This window comes from Macrotis lagotis, chromosome 2 (assembly GCF_037893015.1).
Source record: "Macrotis lagotis isolate mMagLag1 chromosome 2, bilby.v1.9.chrom.fasta, whole genome shotgun sequence".
Taxonomy (NCBI): Eukaryota; Metazoa; Chordata; class Mammalia; order Peramelemorphia; family Peramelidae; genus Macrotis; species Macrotis lagotis.
The window spans coordinates 68,503,707-68,528,754 of record NC_133659.1 but is presented as its reverse complement, the minus strand read 5'-3'; the positions used below and the strand labels follow the sequence as shown (position 1 = coordinate 68,528,754).

Genomic DNA, 25,048 nt, shown 5'->3' with positions numbered 1-25,048 from the left:
ATATAGCAAGTGCTTTAAAAAAATTTTAATATCACATGCATTTATAATCTGCCCTTCCCATTTCCTCCACTGGATAAAAAAAAAAACTCATCATAAACCTGCAAAGTCCAGCTGACCAAATTCCCATATTGGCCTTGTTCCAAATGTATGTCTTTTTCTGAAATTTAAGTTTATCACGTCTCTGTTAAGAGGTATTTCAGCTTCGGGTTTCATTGATCAGAATTCTAAAATCTTCCAAAGTTGTTTTTCTCTATATTCTTATTGTTTATATGACTTATCATATAAACTGTTTATGTTATCATACAATGTTTATATGACTTTTCATATAACTTGTTCTCCAAGTTCTGCTCATTTCTCTCCCCCACCCTATTAAAACTTACAGCATTAACCTTTCTCGAGTTTAGACCTCCCTTGGGAGATAAAAATTCTTTGGGGACTACTAAACAAGTCCCTGCCCTTCCCCACATATCTGTGCTATTAAAGTAATTCCCTGGCTTGACTCACCAAGAAAGATTCTATGAAGGAAATAGGTGGCTTGTTCTCTTCTTTTTTTCTATTCAAAGAGAAACAGTGGGAAGTTTACCCCTTTCTCTGACAAGTAAAAAGGAAATAATATGGCACAATGTAAATATTTCTTAGTTTGTAGTCCCAAGACCCTATTCAAATTCCAGTCTCTCCATGAATTAATTCTGTAGAGATAGCTGAATTATAGTTATCTCTTCCACATAGCTAGGGTTAAGGGTGTGGTAACCCCCAAGATCTGGAAAAATCTATGTTCTTTTCTTTATACCAGAGAAGTATGAATTATTATAGTATTAACTGATAAAATATGTTGATACTATACAATACTATACACATAACCCATGCATTTATGAGTTTCTAAACTTTTTTATGAAATCTGCTGGTCTTCATTTGTCATCTGTGACTTCAGCAAAACTGCCCCAAAATTCCCATTTGATTTCTTATGCCAGCCAATCTGTAATATATAAAATTAGGGAAAGTCACAGTGTGGAAGGGACAACTGTATAGTGATTATAGTGTTAGACTTAGAGTCAGAAGGAGCTGAGTCCCAATCTTGTCTTAAAAACTTGCTGACTGAGTGACTCTGGATAAGTCATTTATATTTCTAGTCCCTATTTTCTCCTCTCTAAAATAGAATTCAATAATAGAATCAATAATAGCACCTGACACAGGATTCTTGCAAGGATCAAATGAGATAATATATGCAAAATTCTTTTTAAATCTTAAAGTCTTATATAAATGCTATTTATTAGTAGTTAACTCTGAATGAATTCATAGAGGTCTTTCCAGTTGCCTCTGAAAATATCCATTTCATTATTTCAACACATTATGTGACATTCACATTACATCATTTGTTTAATGATTTCTCAAGAGAATGACATCCCCTTCATTTTTAATTTGGGGCAATGATGAAAAGAATTGTTATAAATATTTTTGCAAATATCAGTAATTTTTCTTTTTCTTAGTACTAGGATAGTTGGAGCAAAGGGAATACAAGTTTGGTGACTTTGGGGATATATTTTTAAATTGCTTTCCAAATGTCTGCACTAATTCATGGCTCTACCAAAAATGACCTAGTGATCCCGTTTTTCTTACAGCCTCTCTAACATTTGTAATTTCCTCTGCTGGTATCTTTGCAAGTCTGATGGATATGTGATAGAATAGCTTTAATTTGCATTTCTCTAATTACCATGATTTATAGAATTTTTCCATATAATTGTTGATAAATTCCATTTCTTCCTTTGAAAACTTCTTATTCATATCCTTTGATCCCTTATCTTCTGGGAAATAGCTATTAGTTTTATAAATTTGAATAAGTTCCTTTTATTCTTTGAATATCAGACCTTTATTAGAGAAACTTATTGCAAAGGTTTTTCCCCTTTGCTATTTCCCTCCTAATATTAACTGCATTCAGTTTGTGATTTTGCAAAAACCTAATTTTATGGAATCAAAATTGTTCATTTTTACCATGTGTAGTATTCTTTATTATTTGTTTAGTCAGGATGTCTTTCTCTATCCATGGAGCTGAATAATAAATTTTCCTGATTCAATAATCTGTTAATGATGTTTGATATAGAATATATTTGCATTTAAATCTTATTTTGGTATGTGGTGTGAGGTATTGGCCTAAACTGTACTTCTGATAAATTGATTTCCAGTTTTCTTATCAAATTCTGTTGATTAAGTCATCTTTTCTCCAGGACCTGGGGTCTTTAGGTTCATTGACAATATGCGATCCTTTGCTTCTGTATGTTGTTTATCAGTCAAGCAGAACTTATTAAATGCCTCCTACATTTCAAGAACTTATCTAACCCCTTTATGAAGACCTGGAGGTCTTTATCATCAATGTACTAAAATAGGACAAGCTTATAATTCTGAGTGATTTAAATGCTAGAGTAGGCTCAGATTACCAGACATGGAGGAGATTCTTTGGGAGAAAGGGAGTTGAAAACAGCAACAGCAATGGTCACCTACTACCAAAGACTTGTGTATCTCATGACCTTCCAATCACAAACACTGTCTTCCATTTACCTAAATGCACCTGCATGCACCCTTGCAGCAGACATTGGCATCTATTAGACTTCATGTTTGTTAAGTAAAAGAGATAGACAGGATGTGAGAGTAACAAAGGCAATGTGTGGTGGTGCAGAGTGCTGAGCTGATCACAGACTCATCCTCTTTAAGTAAACATTTGCATTCAACCCCAAGGCAAAATGAATACTAAAAGAATTAATGTGAAAAGATTAGAGTATCCCTCTGAGTAGGGACAGCTTGTTGCTAACTTGGAGGGAAAACTGAGCCAACACAAAGTTGGCAACAGTGAACAGAAAAAGAATGGGCAGCTTTCAGAGATCTGGTGTACAGCACTGCATTTCCTCATCTGGACCAGAACGCTTACAAACTCAAAGACTGATTTGATAAAAATAATGGGGAAATACATAAGCTGCTAAATGAAAAACAACAACTCCATAGGGTTTACCAGCAGGATAGTTCATCCATTTCTAAGACGGCAGCATTTACTTCCATCAAAAGTAAAGTACAAGCAAAGTTGAAAGAGATGCAGGTTTCCTGGCTCAGTAAGAAGACAGATGAAATTCCATTTTCTGCAGACAGAAACAAACCAAAATGCTGTTATGATGCCCTGAAAGTTATTTATGGGCCAAAGACATATGGTGTATCTCAACTACTCAGTGTGATGAATCCACATTGATTAACAATAGGGACATGATCCTAGAGAGATGGGCTGAATGCTTCGCTTCTAAAGTGTTCTTAACAGACCATCATCAATCATTACAGAAGCCATTGACTTCAAGTTGAAGTCAATCAGTTCCTAGCTAAAGTTTCAACTGAAGAAGAGGTTTTGAAAGCAATTAGGTTCTTTTCAAGTGACAAAACACCTGGTACTGATTCTATTCCAGCTTGGGGGGGGGTCCATTGCTTATGCAAAAACTTACTGAAATTTTCCATAAAAATGTTATCCCCCAGGATTCAAGGATGCCTCCATTGTCCATCTCTATAAAGGGAATAGACTGTACGATGACAATCAAAGAGGTATCTCTCTTTTAGTCATTGCTGGTAAGATTCTTGCCAGAGTCCTTGCTGGTTGCCTCCTTGAGAGACGGTCAGAAACTGGGAGAGGAATGATAGATATGGTGTTTGCTGCCCAATAACTCCAGGAAAAAATTCCAGGAACAAAACAGAGGTCTATATAGATGTGACAAAGGCCTTTTATACTATCTATCAGGAGGGCTTATGGAAAATTATGTCAAAAAAAGATCATCAGCATTGTTTATTAATTGCATGACAGCATGCATGCCAAGGTTCTGGATAACAAATGATGCTCCTGACATTTCCCAGTCATCATTGGAGTGAAACAAGGATGTGTCCTTGCTCCCATACTTTTTAGCAGGATGTTATCAAACACCTTCACTGAAGAAGAACATGACCCTGAGGTCAGCTGCTGCACTGATGGCAAATTCTTTATCTTGAAAAGTCTAAAAGCCAAGACCAAAGTGGAGGGAGTGTTGGTGCATGATGTTCTGTTTGCAGATGATTATACACTCAGTAGAACCTCTGTAGCTGAGATTCAGTAAAGTATAGATTGATTCCCTGCTGCTTGTGCTAAGTTTGGTCTAACAATTAATACCAAGAAAACACAGTTGCTCCATCAGCCAGCACCATACCACCTGTATGTGGAATCATCGATTATAGCAAATAGAGACATTTTTCAGTATTGTGAACAAGTTCACTTACCTTGGCAGTGTCCTGTCCAAGAAGGTGCACATTGACAATGAGGTTGACACATACATTGCCAGATATAGCTTAGTATTGGGGAGATTCTTAAAGAAAGTGTGGGAGAGAAGAGGCATTAGACTTATTACCAAACTGAAGGTCAACAGAGCTGTTGTGCTGTCCTCATTGCTATATATCTGAAACCTGGACAATCTCCCAGTGAAACGTCAGGAAACTGAATTGCTACCATTTAAATTGTCTTAGGACGATTCTGAAGATCACCAGGCAGGAGAAGATACTATATACTGAAGTTCTTTCTCGAGCTAAACTACCTAGAATTCCAACATTACTACAGAGAGTGCAACTATGATGGACTAGAAACATTGTTAGAATGCCAGATGTATGGTTGTCAAAAAAAATTATTTTATGGTGAACTCACACAGGGCAAGCACTCACAAGGGGGTCAGAAGAAGCAATACCTGAAGATCTCATTGAAAAAACTTTAGAATTGACTGTACTGCATGGGAGACATGGGAACAGGACCACTTAGCATGGCGAGCCCTCATCAATGAAAGTGCTGTACTCTATGATGAAGGCAGAATTGAAGAAGCTCAAAGGAAATACAACATATTTAAGTTTACCTTAGCCACCCCAGGTGTTCAAATGGAACACCCCAGGTGTTCACATGGATTATTTGTACCCAACCTGTGATAGAGTATTCTGAGCTCACAATGGTCTGATCAACCACAGTCAGACACCCTGTTGTTTTGGTCTTCTTCAATAATGAAGGACAAGAACTAACCAACCAGAACAAAATTCCCTGTTCTCAAGAAGTTCACAGTCTATTTGAGAAAACAGCTTGCCAAAAAAACCTATGTGAAAACATGATTATAAGTGATATACTGGAAGAAGGGTAATGTCAGAGAGAAAGCACTAGGATTATGGAGACCTGGGAAAGGCTTCTTGTAGAACACTAGCTGATACTTGAAGGAATCCAAGGAAGCCAGGAGTTCAGGAAAGCATATTACAACATGGAAGACAAGCATCTAATCTTTAGGAACGCAAAAGTTGTATTGTCATCTGTAAGGGACAGAACGACCAGTGTCGCTGGATTATAGACCGAAAAAACTACAAAGATGGTACCATGTCATGAAGGGTTTTTGAAAGTCAACCAGAGTGTTACCTGATTGAACTTAGAGTTAATAGGAAGATCCTGGAAGGTATTAAATGGAGAAATAATATGGTCAAGTTTGTGCTTTAGGAAAAATCAATTTGACAGAAGAGTAGAAGATGATTTGGAGTGAAAAAATATTTGAGGAAGAAAAATCAAGCAGCAGACAATAGTACAGGTGTAAGGTGATGAGAGTTTGCAAAAGTGTGACTTTAGTGTCAGATGAGAAAAGATATTACAGAAGCAGAAATGACTGGACTTGACTACTGGCTGGATATAGAGGGATGAGAGAGAGCAAAGAGTTCAGGCTAACACCTAGGTTTTTGAGCATGGATGACTAGCACAGTGGTAGTGCCCTAAACAGTACTATAGACATTAGGAGGATTAGACAGAAAGATAAGGAGTTCAGTTTTAGATATGTTGAGTTTAAGACATATAGAGGACATGCAATTTGAGGAGTCGAAAAGGTAGTTGGAAATATGCAAGAATTCTTTATCTGTTATTTTAACCAGTACCAGTTCATTGTAATGATTACTGCATTATAATAAAGTTTGATTATGATATTGATAGAGATCCCTTTTCTCTTACATTTTTTTTCATTTTGATACATAAGATTCCTACTTTTGTTCCTACATGTGAATTTCATTGTATTTTCTTTGCTTTAGAAAATATTCCCTTGGTAATCATATTGATAGAGAACTGAATAAGTCAATTAATTTATGTAGAAATATCATTTTTATTATGTTAACTCAACCTACCCATGAACATTTAATCTTCCTCCAATTATTTAAGACTGTTTTATTTTCACAAAGAATGTTTATAATTTTCTCACACAGTCCTTGGATTACCATGGTAGATATAGTCCCAAATATGTTATAGTTTCTAAAATTATTTTGCATCTTAACAAATACCTGACAAATTGATGTGGTTAAATGAATTAATAAAACTATGATTCTTACTTCTCCTAAGAAGAAGGCAAACAAAAAACAAAATCCCTTCATTTTTAGGAGCCAACAAGCAGGTTACTGAAAGGAAAAAAAAAGGTATTGTTATGTGTACAACACTATTATTTTAAATTAATCTATTCTATTTCTATTAGATGATTTTCCCTTCCCTATACTAAACTGTTAAAATTTTAATTAATATTACTTTTTAAAAAAAACTGAAATTAATCATTTTTTTAGGTTTTGAGTCATTGTGCCATCAGTAAAATTCTCTCTTCATAGTTTTACAGTCTGGCTGACCAACCTACAGATAATTTGAGGATTTTTTTCCCCATTGAAACTGACTATATATAGAGAGAGAAATGTTTATGACTTGTGTGTGGGTTCTAACATCAGTCTAATCAAGAAGGAATCCAGATACTAGATTAGATGATAGGTGCAATGAAGGAAATTTAGAGAGAGTCTAGTCCAACTCCTTTATGTTCAGATCCTAAGGTCATAGATTTTAGAGTTAAAATGGACCTCAGAGGCCATCCAATTTAGACATGAAGAGCCTAAGACCCAGTGAGATAAAGTGACTTGCCCAACAAGATACATATAGGCAAGTGCCAGGGATTGAACAGATGGTAACCCATGGTTTCTGACGCAAGAACAGTGTTTATTTCTTTATCACCTGAATGCCAGAGAGGTTAAGTGACTGCCCCAAAGTCCCATTTGTCAATCGGTTATAGGTCTGAAATTCCAATTTAGGTAATATGATTTCAACTCCACAAAGTATTTTGAATTGCATCAAAATGATATCAAAGTCCCCCTTCAATCACTGTTGCATTCAAACAAATAAATAATTGCTTCAGTTATCAAGGAGGGAGAACAAGTGCATCTACAAGTTTCCAAATAAGAGAAAACACAGTAAGATGACAGTGTTGCACCAACGCATGTATGTGACCTTTCTAGTTAACCAAAAATCAACAAAGAAATTAAATTTAACCCAGGTCAGGGAGAATCCCAAAGCCATTACCTGCACAAGGATTTCCTTGCTTACTGTGATGAGCTAATAAAACCCTCTCCCTTCTGCAATGCCATCTTCCCTTGGAACCCAGACCCTTCTGTTTCTTTTCTCATTAATCCTCACAAATCCCTTCACAGAAAGGTGGGTGGTAGGAGTGATTATCCCTGTCTCCAGGGTTGTTAATTTAGCAGTCTCTGCAAGTACAAAATGTAACATCCTTTAAATGGAATGCCAGTCTACACAGTGTGTTGGAGAGCCAAAGAACTTGGAGAGAGAAGGAAAGAAGAAATAAAAAGAAAAAGACATGGCAATGTCATCATCTTCATATTATATGTTATGTTAATAGCATATTATATATTATAATATTGTTTATTATATTATGGATAAAGATAGATTAATTTACTATGCACTCTACATAATTGCTTTCCTAAAGCTATCCTATGAAGGAGATATTCCTTAAGTCAGTCTGAGTGACCTATGTCTTTTCTACATTTTTTTGTGGAGGGAAAGAGCAACAAAAAACCTCCTATTCCTGTCCAGAGAACTGAGATTATATATATTTTTATAAGGCCCCATATTTTGTGTGGAGGCTATCAGAACCTGTCTCTGAGAATAATTACTAAAACCATTTCTCTTTCAATGCCTAGTTTTTCCATGCATTGTCAAAAAAAGGCAGCCCCATCCTTTTCTAAGACTACCTGTCTGCTTCTGCTAGTATCATGCACATAGTAATCATCATTATACATGGTAGCATCTATAGGCAAATCATAACAACAGAGGCTAGGATGGTAAGAATGACCCCCATGGATCATGTGACCTGAACCTCTGGTGGACCTACTACTCCAAAAATGGAATTGGTCATCAAGCAACTCACATATTCAGAAGCTGCTAAAGTGCTACAAGACTCGAGAGATCATCACAGCCAGTCCCATAATTTTATAAATGAGGAAACTGATGCACAGAGTGAAATTATTTGCCCAAAGTCATACAGTTATAAATTTATGCTGAGTCCTCACAACTCCACATAAATTCTTATTTTCATCCCTGATAGACTTCCTAATCCTACCCCTAATGTGACTGTTCCAAACCTTCTTTCTTCAAACCCCAAGTGGGACCTTTAGTCCTTTCTCTCCTAGTAGATGACATTTTAGTGAGAAAGCAAAACCTCCCATTATGTTATCTCTTATCCTCGTTCTTCCAAACCTCAAAACCTCCTTATATTCATCTCTTCCCTTCTCTTTTACTCCTTTCTCAAGAGATGAGGTAGTCCTCCTAGCCCAAGCTCATTCTTCTATTGATAACCTTGATCCAGAGATGTGCTGATATATATCTGACAACCAGGTCACAGGGGAGAGGAGAAATGTACAGGACACATTTTTTAATTCAATCTGTATATTAATGTTTCCCCATCACTAACTTTAGTTTAGACAACAAAAAATATTCTAATTTGTTGCATTGGATGATTTCCAAGGTATAGAAGCTCACACTGAAAATTACCAATCAGCCTGACTTGATCCCATTCATTACTGTATTCTTTAAGAACTTACCCTTTCAGTCATTCTCCCTTTCTTACCTTCATTCTCTCCAAAGTTTGAGTGGCCCCCAAGACTCTGTCCTCAATGCTCTTCTCTTTTCACTCCAGTGATCTCAGCCACTCCCATGAGTTCAATTATCAGCTCTATGAAGCTGACTCCAATATCTATAGATATAGATATCTGTTCCTAACCTCACAATCTTATACATTCGACTGACCACTGAACCATCTATCCTGGCACTTCAAAACTCAACATGTTCCAAATGGAATTCATTATCTCCTCCCCCCCCAACCCATCCCTCTTACCAATATCCTTATTTCATTTGACAGCTCTAAAAACAAGAGAGTCTTCTTTGATTCTCCCTCATACCCACACATGTCAAATTGCCTGACACATTCTGTACATTGAACTTTTCCATCTCTCACATTCATCTTCTTCTGTGTACTCATAGTTCCACCTTAGGTGACCCAATTGAAGCAATAAACAAATGAATAAGAAAAGGATTTATTAAGCATTTAACTATGTGTTAAGCATTATAGTAAGTGGTGAGAAGGCAAAGAAAAAAACAAGACAGTCCCTACTCTAAGAAGCTTGTATTTCAACTAATAAAGGAAGCATATATGGGAGGATTTAATTGAAAGAAAAACAGATGGGTGTGTAGTTCTTAGCATACAATTCTTAGCATGTAATTCAGATGGTAAAGCCCAGGGCTCCTAAAGGTTTATAGGTAGTTTAAATGACAACACCCAGGGCTTAGGAGGGCATAGTGACAGGGCCAGAAGGTAAAGTGGTATAGCAAATACAAATAAGTGATGAGCTTCAGACTTTGATTGATGAGTTAACATTGGTGCTTTCTAGCAATCCAAGAGTTATGAGTGACCATGTTCAATAGGCAATGAATGAAAGCCCAAAGAAACTTGGTTTACCACCATTGGGAAAGGAGCTGTGGGTTGTAGGATTAGAGAAGAGTAGTAATTCTAGTTTCTCTTCCCAAGGGATCAGCATATAGTCAGGGATGGGGAAAGGGGAAAAAAGCATTGGCAGGAAGGATTTCCTTTGGTACCTGATAGTGCTGAGTCCCATCTGGGCAAGCAAGCAGGCTATGATAGGGGGGAGAAGTGATCTCTGCTTCCTGTTGAGATCAGATCTGAACTCAAGCCTTCCTAACTACAGGTTAATTTACTGCACCACTTAGCTGCCTTCAGAACTAGTGACAATTTGTAATTACTATTAATAGCTAAAATTTACATAGTGCTTAATGGTTTGCAAAGCACTTTACAAGCATCATATTTTAAAATAGAAGTAAAAGTGCAGGAAACCTGAGGGCTACGGGAGGATTTGTTAAATAAGCCTGTTTAGAGCTTACATATAAAACAAACCTCTAACACCATATAATAAATATGGAAGAAGGGTATTTTAAACTCTCCTCCCAATTGTTAGAGAAGAGGGGACTTGGACCTCTCAATTGAATCTGACAAACAGATGTCTAAACTAGGTGTAGCTATTAAATCAAAGGAAGAATATAAAGCTTTTGAGTCCTTAGATGAAAGCAAATGATGCCATGCAGGCATATCTTGGGGTTGCTTGGGGGAGAGATAAATGATAGCAAGACTGTTAAGAGTCTAGGATTCAGCCTTTGCCCTTAAGAGGGATTCATTTGGGAAGTAGCCGGAGGGAAAGTTTCTATCTTCCACTCCACTTCCCAACCAGAGGATAACCTTATAAACTTTAGAAGGTTGAAAGATTAAGACTTTGCATCAGTCCCAGCAAGGTCCATAGCACAGAAATGATTGACAGAAGTATTTCCCTTGGGAACCAAGGTCAAGCTAGACCCACTATGGAAAGGTAGTTTTTGGAATCTATAAGGATCCCAGAAGCAAACAATAACTAAAGGGAATTCCATAAGAACTCCACAAAGGGAGAAAAGGACTTCCATCCAACCAGGAACCGACTTACATTTTTGTAATATGTTCTCTGAGACTGTCCACTTTCTCCTGAACTATTTATTTATAGTAGAATGCACTCTAGATTTCTGAGGGATATTTCCATATTCTGTCCTTTTTTATACATCAGTGAATATCTCTTTGTGAAATCTAATTGATATTCAGAAGAGATCAACTGATTAATCAGTATTAGAGCACATTAAATGGGGACAATGAGATGACACAGTAGTTAGAGAATCAGGACTAGAGTCAAGAAGACCTATCTTCCTTAGTTCATTTATGGCATCAAACACTTAATAGCTGTATGACCCTGGACAAGTCATTTAATCTTATTTGCCTTAGATTCCCCCTTTTGTAAAATGGGGACACAGTAGAGAAGGAAATGGCAAATCACTCCCTCTTTTGCCAAGAAAATCTCAAAGGGGATCACAGAGTCAGACACAACTTAAAACAGTTAAAAAATTGACGGATGGGGGTTCATAAGTGATATTATTAAGGAAAAACCATCCTCACCCCTCAAATTATCCTTTTAATATTGAGGAGAGAAGTATTCAGTCATCGTCTGGGTTACTGGCATAATATCATGAATGGGAGTTTGGAAGTAGCCCTGGAGGACTTTCTACAAATACACTGTAGCTACAACACAGAATAAAAAACAGAATAACACAGAATTAAATGTAATGAAAGCATTAGAGTTAAAAGTCGCTGTGAGGGGAGAAAGGAAGAAAAGATGTTACCACTACAATAGTAAAAAACACCCCATCATCTAGTCTTGCCAAGACAAAACAGTTTGCCTCCACATAGCCTTTCCAAAGGTACCAAGTGAATGTACCTTTGATCTTCAAAGATTCACTTGAGTTCTGATTTGACTTTAAAATGTGTTCCATCATGAGCCCGGGGCATATAAATCCATATTTCTTTCCCCTTTATTTTAGGAAATGATGGCCAACATTCTTTGCAACAGACTAAGTGTAGCACCAAAGTCAGTCTTTGAGCCAAAGCCAGGTCAAGTGAACTGAGAGAAAGGAGACCTTCCAGAGATTGATTCCCCTCAGGAGGTGAATGTATGTGCTCTCTCTGGTCATGCCCAGCTGCATTCCGTAAAACCCAACCTCACATACATACTACCTGTATGATCCTGTTTGCCTCAGTTTCCTCATTTGTCAAATGTGAATCATAATGCTATTTCCCAGGGTTGTTGTGAAGATCAAATGAGCTAATAATTGTAACTGCTTAGCCCAATTCCTAGAGTATGTATGATATATTTTTAATTATAATTATTAAATAGATAGAAGGTAATTTTGGAGAGGAAACTGAGGCAGCTAAGGAGATCAAAAAAGTTGTCTTACTTCATGAAGGTGAACCTTGATGGAAACTAGGGATTCTGAGAAACAGAAGTGTGTGAGAATTATTTCTGGTATGAAGGCCTACCAGGCAAAAGGGTGGAAGGAGGAGATGGAGAGATATGTATGAGAAATAGTAAGACAGCCAGTTTGGCTGTACCTCCATAGACATGAGGGGAGTAATGTGCAATAATGCTGCAAAAGCAGGTTGGAGATAGCTAATAAAGGGCTTTAAATGACAAATAGAGGAGTTTATATATCTTATCCTGGAGATAAATAGATATAAATCTTATCCTGGAGATAAATAGATAATACAAAATACAATTGGTATCCATAAATAGATAACACAAAAATATAATTGATATCCATTTACATAGAAAGAGGGCTTTTGGAGAAAGCAAATGAGTTCAACTTCCAAAGCAGTAGAGGCAAACAGGGTTCAGCACCAGAGTATTGACATGCAGATGGAGTTTGTGTGCTTCTTTCTTGCACCCTTTGAGGTCCTCTGAAAGCCTAGGCTACAAGACCTGGTCATTACCCCAAGATCACAGCTTTTTGACAATCTTCTGAGAGGGTCTGTCTTCACTTCTAACCCTAATGAATAATAGGACTCTGGGAAACTTACCAGACATCTCCAATGAAACCCAATGTGGAATTTTCTACATTGTCACACATCTCCCACTGCAACCACAGTGATCCTCTGCACTACTCCCCAGACCTTGCAACTGAATTTCCCTATACTATTTCAGCTTGTCTGCTGTATTCTAACCCAAAGAGCTGATGAAAGAGCCAGTTGGCCTAACCATAAAAATGCATCACCTTTAATGAAAGGTTACAAAAGGTTCTTCCTTTATATAGGTATACTCTATGATTTACTTATACTCAAATGATTTATTTAAAAGTACCTAAAGTGACTTTAGGGAGGGTTGAATAAGATACCTACCTTTCAGCATGAAAGGATTCTGGACTGAGGAGGAGGACATGGCCAATTCCTGCTTGAATAAGTAAGAGGCATTCTCTTCTGGATCTCAGAGAAGAAAACTTTCAGATGGAGATCCACCAAATGATCTCAGATATTTGTGTGCAAAGATATAAAATGCTCAAAACTTCAGCACTTTGGGCTCCCCATAATAGTGCAAATGAAATTATATCATCCAGAACCTACTTTTCAAAGCAAGTAACTTATTTCAAACAGAGGCTACTGATGTGCACTGTGAAAGCTCAATAAAAGAGGACATCTAATGGAAACAGATATAATGTACAACTGCAATCACAGACAGTGAATAAATTATTAACCTACAGGAATTTTCTATCAGTTCTGGGAGCTATAGATTTCATCCCTCCTAGACTGTTTGGTAGATATCAGCGCTCCATTTCAGCAAGGAGAATAATTCAAAGTCAGAGATGTCATTATGTCTTCCTTAAATATGCATTGTAATTACTATTCAGAAATTCCTAAAAAAATTATTAACCATTCCTTGGCTGTTTGAGGCCAACTGAGATGAATAATATAATAGGCAGGATTCATATCCTTAGACAGGAAGTATTGTCTGGAGTCTCTGTAGAGGCCAACAGCTAAACAGCTCCTAAAAAGTTATCTTTTAAAAAAATTAGGGGATGGGACACATGCCACCAGACCACAAACGGTTTTCAAACAAGGGTAAGTTTTTGTCCATATAGGCCTAGGGGTTTTATTCTAATTCTTGGTAAAATTCTAGAACTCAACATGAAAGGAAAGGTTTGTGAACTTTTAGAAAGGGAATCAATGATCACTAAAACCCATCCTCACTGTTCCACTCTGGGACCTGTTTCTTTCAGTTATAAAATCAAAAAAAAAAATGGATTAGATGATCCCTTCTCACTTGGTCATGATGAGGCTTTTTGGAGAGTGGTTGAATTCAAGACTCATTTAATTCTTCTTCTCAAAGCATCTGCCTCATATTAAAGGATGCCACTCCACCCACCACCACCACCACCCCAAGTAATCAAGTTTCTTATATGTCAAATGTAAAGAAACTATCTTTATTATCTAGTCATCCAGAAAAATTAGTTTAAATAGGAAGCTATCAAATGGTTCACTTCCTCTAGGTATCTGTTTTTCTGATGGGGTAAGGTATAGTCATCTCCCATACCTGAAGATACCTCCTATGAGACTTGCCAGAGGTGCAAAGATCCCTGGCTAGGATCTTTGAAAACTCATGGAGAACAAGAAAGGCCCCACGCAGGACTGAGAAGGAAAATGATTCCCTATTACAAAAGGGGAAGAGAATAGTCTTTATTATTAATATGATAGTTATTGAACAATTACTATAGGAAAAAGAGGTGATCACAAAGGCTCAGCATGATTTTATTTAGAATCAGTTGTGTCAGCTTACCCTGATTTCCTTCCTGGCAAAATAGCAGGAATATTTTATAGTTTACCTAGTTTTTTGAACCTGTTTTACATAATTTTATAGTGTATCTAGATTTGGTTATTAATAATAATAATAATAACAGTAATAAAGGTTCAAATTCTTCTTGTGAAAAAATGGAGAGATTTAAACCCAAAACAATGATTTGGAGATTTGGAGTCATTTGAATGAGTTCATTCAATGAGTGATCAATAATGATTGAATGACTGCTTGGAAAACGAATTGCAATAAAGCACCCCCCACGAATCTGGAATTAGTCTAATTGTATTTAACAGTTTAATCAATAATGTAACCAAAGGTATACCAATGTTTATTGAGGTTACAGATTATATAGACATACAAAGATTAGCTAGTGCTTTGAGATTATAAACTCCTTGAGGGCAGGGACTGTAGTGATTAAATAATTTCTATGATTAAACATAGAAAGTGATTAACTAATGTTTGATTGATTAATTGATGGTGCAAAGAAAGATATAGATAGCATTATCTAAAAATTCATAACAGGCTAGAACATTGGGCCAGATAAGCAAGATGAAATTTAAATAAACAAGATGAAATTTTTAAAAATCAACCTTCTAAATACAAGATTCAGGTCATAGGGTTAGATACAATTCATTTGCTATATATCTCGGAGTCTTAGTGAAATGCAAGTTCAAAGCAAGTCAATAATACTATATGGCAGCCAAGAAATTACTCAGTATTCCAAAGCATTGACGGAGGTATGTAGTCCAAGAATAAAGACAAAGATGGAATTAAATTCTACAAGCATTATTAAGCAGGTACTAGGTTCCAGACACTGTTCTATAATCTCACTGTATCCTGCCTAGGTCAGATCATGTCTGAAGTATTATATTCAGGCATGGACATCACATTTTAGGCAGTTCAGTTGAAAAGCAAGCAAAATAGAACTACCAGAATGGTAACAGGGTTGGTTTTATCCATTTGATGGAAGAAAAAGGAACAATTAAGTATTTAAAGGATTTTCACCTGAAAGGGGAGTAGACCTGTATTTTTTTGCCTCATCAGAGAGAACTCTGTAATTCTAGAATTCATAGGGTAACCAATACCAAATACTCTTCCTCAAATCCATCGAGACCATTTTTCAAATTCTTTTTATATGTTGTCTTCCCCTACTAGGCTGCAAGCTCTTGGAGGGTAGAGATTGTCATTTGTCTTTCTTTGTAACTCTATCATTTAGCACAGTGCTTCAACTTTGTTAAGCTATTTTTCAGTTGTGTCTCTCTCACTTTCTATGACTCAATTTGAGATTTTCTTGGCAAAGATGGTGGAATGATTTGTCATTCCCTTCTCCATTTCATTTTACAGATAGGAACCCAAGGCAAACAGGGTTAATGCCTTGTCCAAGGTCACAAAGCTAGAAAGTGTCTAAAGGCCAGAATTTAAACTCAGGAAGCTGAGCCTTCCTGACTCTGAGAACGCCATCCACTATGGCTCTACCTAGAAGTCCTATACGAAGCACTTTGTAAATGGTTTTGGATATTTATTGTTTCTTGACTAACTTGAAGTCACCAATCTGGAAATTGTAGAAATTGCCACCTAGCAAATTTATGCTTAATGTTTTCAAAAACTTATTAAAAATCTCAAATAAGCTGCCTTGAAGGTTATGAACCTAAGTTACCAGGAGGACAATAGTATCTTCAAGAAATATATGGAAGTTTGGAAGAATGACAACTATGTGGGGAAAGGTAATGAATTTTCTTTTGGACAGTTGAATTTGAAATCCTGATGAAACATTTAGTTAGGGATGTCCAGGAGACAGATGATGATTCAGAGTGGGAGTTCAGAGAAGAAATGAGAACTGGACATATAGATTTAGAGTCCTTCACATAGAGATGATAATTGAACACAAGGGAACTGATAAGATCAATAAGGGAGAGCATAGAAAGAGAACAATCAATAAGTATGTATTAAACGCATTCTGAGAATTAGATTCTATGCTAAGTACTTAGAAAAAAAAATAAAACAATTCCTACTCTCAAAGAGTTTAGAAACAAAGTGAGCCCCTGGCAGAGCCTAGAGTTATATCCAAATATGATAGGGAGGGATGGGTGGAAAAAGACAAGAAATGATCTGGCCAAGGAAGTAAGAAAAAACAGGCAAAGAAGAAGAGATTGAAAGGAGAGATGTAGCATAGAAGCCTAGTGAAAGGAAAGTATTCATGAGAAGACAAAAGAGGTGGACAATAATATCAGAAGTTTCAGGGAGATTCAAAAGAATGCAAATTTAAAAACCATCAAGATTTAACTTTAAGGCATTATTGTTAACCTTGGAAAGAGTAATTTTAATGGAATTGTGCTATAGAAGTCAGATTTGTGAGGGGTTTAGAAGCAAATGTGTACTTCAAAAGTGGGATCACTGGAACTATCATTTAGAACTAGCATTTTAAATAGCATTTATGGTTTGCAAAGCACTTTATATGCATTATCTCAGGTGAGCTTCACAACAACCCTTGTAGGTGGGTGCTATTATTATCTTCATTTTACAGGTGAAGAAACTAAAGCTATATGCCAGGGATTATTGTTATCTTAATTGAGCCTTAAAGCGTTCTGGGAGTTAAGTGTGCTTTTTTTCATTCCCATTTTATAGATGAAGAAACTAAGGGAAACAAAAGTTAAGTGACCTGCCCAGGGTCACACAACTAGTATAGGTCTGAAGCTAGATTTGCACTGAGGTTTTCCTGATTCCAGGGTCAATGGCTATCTGCTATGCCATGGAGCAGCCCATGAAAAAATATTTTATCTCAGCTTTGTATCTGTCAGAATATCAAGTCTAGTGTTCTTCATGTAATGAGTACGTAATGGTTGTTTTTGAATGAATGGATGAAAGGATCTTAGCCTGCAATGATAGACATACCCTAACAAGTTAGGTCTGGAGTATTTTTTTTAATTTTATTGATGTGTTTTGTTTTTTCATTACAAACATTTACAAATTACTCCCACCTCATGAAAGGTCTCTTGTAACTAAGTAAACTAATTAAGAGAGCATGCAAAATTCCTCATCTGTAATACCCTCCCCCCTTTTCTCTTTTTTTTTAATTAAAGGAAATCTATTTTCTGTCTCTCACCCCAACTCCAGCTATTGGGGGAGAAAAAAATTAGAAATTGCCTATAGCAAATTTGCAGAGTGAGGCAAAACTAATTCTCTTAATGGCTATATACAAAAATATATAGGTTTTATCCTACACTCTAAATCTATCACCTCTCTATAACAGAGAACATGTTAATGAATTTAATGGACAGTGTCCTTCCACCTTGGTCTTTCCTTCCCTAGTCAACCCTAGAATCCTAATAAGACAGGTATTAGATATCCTTTCCCATTTGTCACACACACACACACACACACACACACACACACACACACGCAGGTACACATGCACACATGCACACACTCCTTTTTCCCTAGTCTGTGCTGTCCCAGAAGCTGCTAAGGTTTGCTGAGCACTCTCGTGGCTTGACTAAGATAGTAGTCACAAATTCTATCCCTTCCAGTTGAGTGGAAGATTATTGGGTTTTACCATGTGCCCCGACTCTGCACTGGGCAGACTTCAGCACTGTGTTCTGACCTGCTGACAAATGTGAAGGACCCCTGGGCCTTGCTATCTAGAGCTACAGCTGCATCCTCAGGAATTCTCATTATTTCTATGTACCCTGAAGTTTAATTTTCTTTTATGTGTTGTCTCCTCAAATCAGAGTGAACGGAGATGCTTCAGTTTTTCTTTTTGTGTTCCCAATTCATACCACAGTGGTTGGCAAATGGTAAACATTTAAATGCTCATTCATTCAAAATATAAGTATGGAAATGAACATTACATATTTATAGTTATAACTTAAATGAGTTCTACAGGGTAGATAACTATAAAGAAACAGATGTGGATCTTTTAGCTCACTAAAAGCTTTGTATAGGTCAACAGTTTGAGGCAAAGAAAAAAAATACAACTTTTTATTGTTCAATTGTGTCCAACTCTACATGATTCCATGGCTGTCATCCATGAGGTTTTCTTGACAAAGATACTGAAGTCATTTGCCATTTCCTTCTCCAGATAAGAAATTGAGGAAAACAGTATAAATATCTTTCCTAGAGTCACACAGCCAGTGAATGTTTAAGACCAGATTTGAATTCAGGTTTTTCTTAATCTGGGCCTAATGTTCTATCTGCAACTAGCTGCCTCAATAAACTGTAGATCAAAGGATAGTGAAATGAGAATCCTGCTGAAGTTTGCCCCAGAGAGACCACAACAGGAATCACAATGTAGGGCATCATATTTTCATGACACATTCCAACTGGTTGTTCCCCCCTTGGTAAATGAAGCATCGAGAACTCTGAGCTGGGAGAGTAAGAGGCAAAGTCTTCATAGGATATCAAATGACATACCTCCATAGCATAGGTAGCTAAGTGGTCCAGTGGATAGAGTGCCAAGCCTGGATTCAGGAAGATATCTTTTTGAGTTCAAATCCAGTCTCAGACATAAGCTAGATGTTTCAGAGTCTGTCTTCCTCAGTAAAATGAGCTGAGAAGGAAATGGGAAACCTCTCCAGTATCTTTACCAAGAAAAACCCCAAATGGGGTGCCTTAGAGCTGGACATGATTGAACAATATCTTTAGGGAAGCTAAGTGCCCTTGTGATTAGATCCCTAGCCTGGAGTCAGAAGATTTGAGTTCCAATGAAGCCTTAGATATGTAGCCTAGTTGAGAGTTGCTGGACAAGTCAATTAACATCGTTTGCCCCAGTTTCCTCAGATGTAAAATGGAGATAAAAACAGTAGTGTGTTTGTTTCACCTGTACAGTGTTCTGAAAACAGATTGGACTTAATAAATGCTTGTTGAATGAATGAGCAGATAAATGAATGAATGAAGAAATAACCTCATCCCTGTATTCTTGGTTATGTCTAGCCTGAGGTCTATCATAGGAATTCAGAGAAAGGCACTACAGCTTCCAGAGTGGTACCTTTGAAAAATCAGCAAGTTTATCTTTTATTTTTAAAAAAAGCAGCAAAATGACATCAAAATAACCAATTTTAGAGGAAGGAACATGGTCTTGGCCAAAAGGGCAAAGCTTTTATTTTTATAAGGTGATTTAAAACCATTCAGTAAATGTGTGCTTTAAAATAAAATTTTAAAAAAGCTTTTTCTAGATTACCTTTATTAAACCATGTAATATCATTGAAAAATTATACTATAGAGCTAGTGTTCGATGTAGCTACAAACTGCCTGCAGAAATGTGTCCGTAAATATACATGGGTGAATATATTCCTATCTTCACAACTCATTGCATGCTTATTACAGCCTTTTAAAACAAAGCTAGCTTTCCACAGTGAGAAAGCCATGATTAAATCACAGGAAAGCCCATAGGCTAGAGGAAGCGATAGATATGGAAGTATTTAGTCCCTCACAGTCATGCAGTGGAAATATACCATTTGGAATTGTATCATGACAGTATGATTTGGAGGGGGAAGGGAGGGAATCTCAAATATCTAATTTTCCCAGATTTCTCACATCTTTATGATATTTTGACACTTATTTTTAAAAATCTGTTCAATTGGATTTGAATAAATGTGGGAAATGGTAGTGGGCATGATCTCCAGCTTTAGCTTTTTTTATCTGCTCTGGGTTGAATTTTGTTAATTAATTAATTATCAAATTAATGTTTAGATGGATAAAGGCTAATAGCTTAGGGTCTAAGTATAATAGAGACAAACTCTTGTCCAAGATTTCTCTCTACTCCCTCAGTTCTTTTATGAAAGCAGGCTACCCCACTATACTACTAATGTGTAGTATAGGTTGAGATCTGGTCTGGTCCAACCTCTAAACACCACTACCACCAGTACCCCAAGTTCCACTGTTGAGGAAACCAGAATCCAAAAAAAGGAGGTCACTTCACAGGATAAAGATGCAGACTAGAACTTCTCTCTTCTTGGAAGGGAATTCCTAGGTGTGGAAATGTCCTTTACCAATGTAGATTGCCCCATTCTCTCTACAACTTGAAGTCTTAGAGAGTTGCCTTGAGTTCATTGATTTTTCCCTGTCATATAGCCAGGGTGTGTTAGAGGCAAGACTTGAACCTAGCTCCTTATGACTCTGAGACCAACCTTTTGTCTCATTCATCATGTGCTTTTTAAGACTCTAGCAGAAATATTCCATCATCTAAACCTATAACTTTCACAGCCCTGGGACCCTAATATGTTTGAAACAACTGATCTTACTACCTTCATTATGCCCCCAATATTCTAATATCTCAGATAACATATTCTATTTTTTTAGAAGCAATCAAATTTAAGTGACTTGCCTAGAGTCCCACATCCAATAAGTGTTTGAGGTCAAATTTGAACTCAGGTCCTCCTATCTCCAAGATTGGTACTCTATCCACTGTACCACCTAGCTGCCAGAAGGGCATATACTCTTGAGAAGTTTTTTAACTCTCAGAACTGTCAGCTGTTGCCAGGCTAGTGTTGTCCCTCTCATCTCTGAACCATAATTCCACAATTGCTATTTCAATCTTTCTCATTTCTTTCCTGACTTAAAACCCTTTCTCCTCAAGCATGACCCTAAAGCCATTCTCTCTTCATTCACTTTCCTCTTGTTTCTATGGTGCTAAGTCAAACTGATGGGACTCAGCCAGTTCTAATTTATTAGTTTCCTTTATGAGTCAGGTACTAAGTGTTTCCTAAGCCCAAGGAATTGTGCAAAAAGATTAAAGAGGACAGTAGAGAAAAAATAAATTCAAACACACACACACACACACACACACACACACACACACACACACACACACAAACTTTCAGTATTGTGAGTTGATTAACTATGATGGACGCAGCTCCTCTCAGCAATTCAGAGATCAAGGACAAGCCTGGGAGACCTATTATGAACAAACAGCATCATCATCCAGAGGAGGAAAAAAAAAAACACAAACAAAAATAAAAGTAAGGTAGCCAAAAAAAAAAAATAACAACCAATGAAGCAAGCTAAAATTTAGTGCCCCACTCACCTCCCACACCTGCTGCAGGCCTTCCAGTTCAATGAGTATGAATGAACTGGCATTTAGAGGATCTAGTAAACACCTCAGGAGACCAAGGAAATCAGTCGTCCACGACAGGAACAGGTTTTGTCCCCCTGTATATTCACACTAGCCTGCTCCAGGGACCGGGGGAAAGGCAAAACCAAAATAAAACCAACAACAAACAAAAAACAGAACAAAATCAAGAATATCCACCTTACATCTCCCCTCCCTCTTGCTAAGAAGTTATGTTATTTTTCCCATAACTAACCAACAGCCCCTTTATCTATTTATTATCCTTTAAACTCTAATTTTTAAAAAAATAATAAAAGAACTTAACTTTATATAGTGCTTCAAGATTTTCAAAGTGCTTTATAAATTTTGTCTATTTTTTTTCCTCTAGATTGTCCATTGCTTTTTTCACAAATTTTTAAGATGAATTAGTGACTTTTCCCAAAGATTCCCATCATTCCCACCCCAAAATAATCAGTTTTTCCTTGTCGGTAAGAATCAGACTCAAAACAGAAATTCCCTTTATCAGTTTTTGAATCTTTTAAAGGCTTAAATTATCAAGACAAATCAAAAAATTATTTGCTGCTCTGCCTTTGGGGGAAAGAGATGTCTATCAGATATTTGGATAACTGAAGTTCCCCATCATTATAGATTAAGGGTCCTCAACCCTTTTTGTGATATGGACCCTCTTGATATCTGATGAAACCTATAGATACTTTCTTAGAATAATATATTAGATATGTAAAATAAAATACAAAGGATTAAAAGGAAACCAAGTATACTGAAATAGTTGCCAAGATATTAAAAAAAAGTTCATGGTCCCACAGGTTAAGAATCCCACTCTAGGATCATACATCTATGAGCTACTCAAATGACACGAACATTTCAATTTCTGACTTCATCGATGTTTATATACATGCTCTTCACTAGGCTTCCCTCCTTGATTCCTGGATTCTCTCAAGAGTATACTGCCTGGGAAGCTAGGTGGCACAATGGATAGAGCACTGGCCCTGGAGTCAGGAGTACCTGAGTTCAAATCCAACCTCAGACACTTAATCACCTAGCTATGTGGCCTTGGGCAAGCCACTTAACCCCACTGCCTTGAAAAACTAAAAAAAGAGTATAAGGCCTTTATTAATACTATTCTACATCCATCTCTCTTTACCCTTCCTGGTTCTTTTGAGCAAAGAAAACTTTTCCAGAGTCAGATCACATTCATGGGTCTTCTCCCACCAAGTCTCAAATTTGCCTTATTGCATTAAAATCTCTAATTCATCTTACTTGTTGCTCATATATTTTTCATTAGTGTATAGATCTTTGAGACTTTAGGTTTTATGGCAGTTTCCTTTCTTACATTGTGTTTCCTCTGAATTACTGCAAGGCTCTTCTTCTTTTCTTCTTCCTACCTCATGGTTGCTCTCTGGGGTATCTAGTCTGGTGGCTATACATAGGCAATTTTCTTTCCCCTTTCTTTTCAAGTTTAAGAACCTTTTGATTAGACATGAAAGACTCTTAACAAATCCATTCAACAGATATTTTGCTTCAGTGCACTCCATTTCTGAATGTGAGCAAGGCTTTTCTATATTTTGAACCATGGTCTTCAAATATAAATCTTAGTTCAGATATCATCTTTTCATGCAGCCCTCTTTTTTCCTTATTGGTAAAAAATGTTGGTTATTTAAGTCTACTGAGACCCATCTGAAAAAAACAAAACACATATGGACCAATATTGAAAATCTTAAAGGGTTTAATTTTGAAATAATCCTTTGCTAATTCTCTCATCCTATAAAACGAGATAACTTCCAGGACAGGATAAGAGAATGCAGATGGTAGTTCTATTGAATTTTGATATACCTAAAGAAAAATATCAGACCTTTGCAAAGCAAAAGCCTAAAGATCCATCAGTAAAAATATTTATTAAGGGGCTACTTTGTTTGAAATACTCTGTAGGTACTGGACACCTAAAAACAAAAAGGAAACTGTTTCTGTCCTTAAGAAGCTTACAGTCTTTCAGGGGCAAATAATATAAATGACTATTACATGACTTTTGTAAGGGGTGTGTGTGTGTGTGTGTGTGTGTGTGTGTGTGTGTGTGTGTGTACAATGGGGATAGGAGAGAAATGACTTCCCTCTTTTATCAAGGGGTAACTGTGATTTCCCAAAAACACTGAGTATGGATGTGTGGGTGAGCTGTCCTGAGTCTTTTCATTGCATTTCTTCTTTCTGAATGTTCTTTGAGCTTATTACAACCTCTCAGAATGAACATTCTAAATTTAGAGGCAAACTCTTTCATGTTTCCAAGGGAACTGTAAATTACTTTGTGAATGTACATACAACAAAGGCAGCAAAATCCTCCTTTCTTATCCTCAGCGACTGACGATGCCTCATAAAAAGTGGTCTTGTCCAGGCATCTGGATGGTGGAAGATAGTTTCTGAATACGATGCTCTATCTCAACATATCTCTGAAGTTTTGGACTGTGCAATATAATATAGTGGACCAGAACCTTCCATCACGTAATACATGCTTAAGAACCCAAACTCCCAGAATCTCTGTGATTATGCCAATTCAGGGTCAGCAGATGGAAGGATAAAATAGGGCATAGTCTTATAGTTTTTCCTGCAGACCCTGTGTCACAAAGCCAAGTACATCATCTTATTGATGATGCCCCCCAAAACTCTTCCATTGCACAAGCTAAGAATTCTTCACATTCTCTTTCCCTTGGTCGCTCCATAAATGATAGTAGGTAGAGAGATGGTTGCGCTATTAGTGAGACAAAAAGGTACTGAACATTCACATATTAATAGTGAATGTGAAACAGATTTTGAGGTATTCCCTAATAAGGATCCTCCTTTAAAAAAAGGACCACATTTTTATTTTATATATTCCTATCCTGTAATATAGGGCAGCTAGGTGGTACAATTCCGAGAGTCAAAGATTCACCTTCCTGAGTTTAAATCTGGCCCCAGACTTTTACTAGCTGTGTGACCCTGAGTAAGTCACTTAACCCTGCTCATCTACAAAATGAGCTAGGCAAGGAAATGAAAAATCATTCCAATATCTTTGCCCCCCCAAAAAAACAAACAAAAAAATGGGATCCCAAAGAGTCAAACACAACTGAAATGACTAAACAATAATAATCCTGTGATATTGGCTATAATATCAAACACTTGGTGATTACTTAATAGATTTTAGGGGAGCAAAATGATTAATGCATGAGTGTCTAAAAAGTGTTTTGCTAACTGATTTATTGAAGTTTTATGTATGTTAGCACCTCAACAGAGAAGTAACCAGGCAAAATGGCTAGAGAATCAGCCTAGGCTGTTGATGGTTTGAAATTTTTCTTTTGAAAACTTCATATCCTTTAACTATCTGCCTATTGCAGAATGGGCTCTAAGTCTTATATATTTGTGACA

The 25,048-nt window shown here is 36.8% G+C and overlaps 1 long non-coding RNA gene across 1 annotated transcript in view; it reads right to left on the bottom strand.

Annotated features, from left to right (window-relative positions):
• Nucleotides 1–521: 521 nt before the first annotated feature.
• LOC141511040 (uncharacterized) overlaps nucleotides 522–25,048 on the bottom strand; it is a 42,006-nt gene continuing 17,479 nt past the window's right edge. The window contains exons 3-4 of the long non-coding RNA XR_012475252.1: nucleotides 3,002–3,125; nucleotides 522–591 (exon numbers count right to left, since the gene is read on the bottom strand). This is a non-coding gene — a long non-coding RNA (uncharacterized LOC141511040). The remainder of the gene's footprint in view (nucleotides 592–3,001; nucleotides 3,126–25,048) is intronic.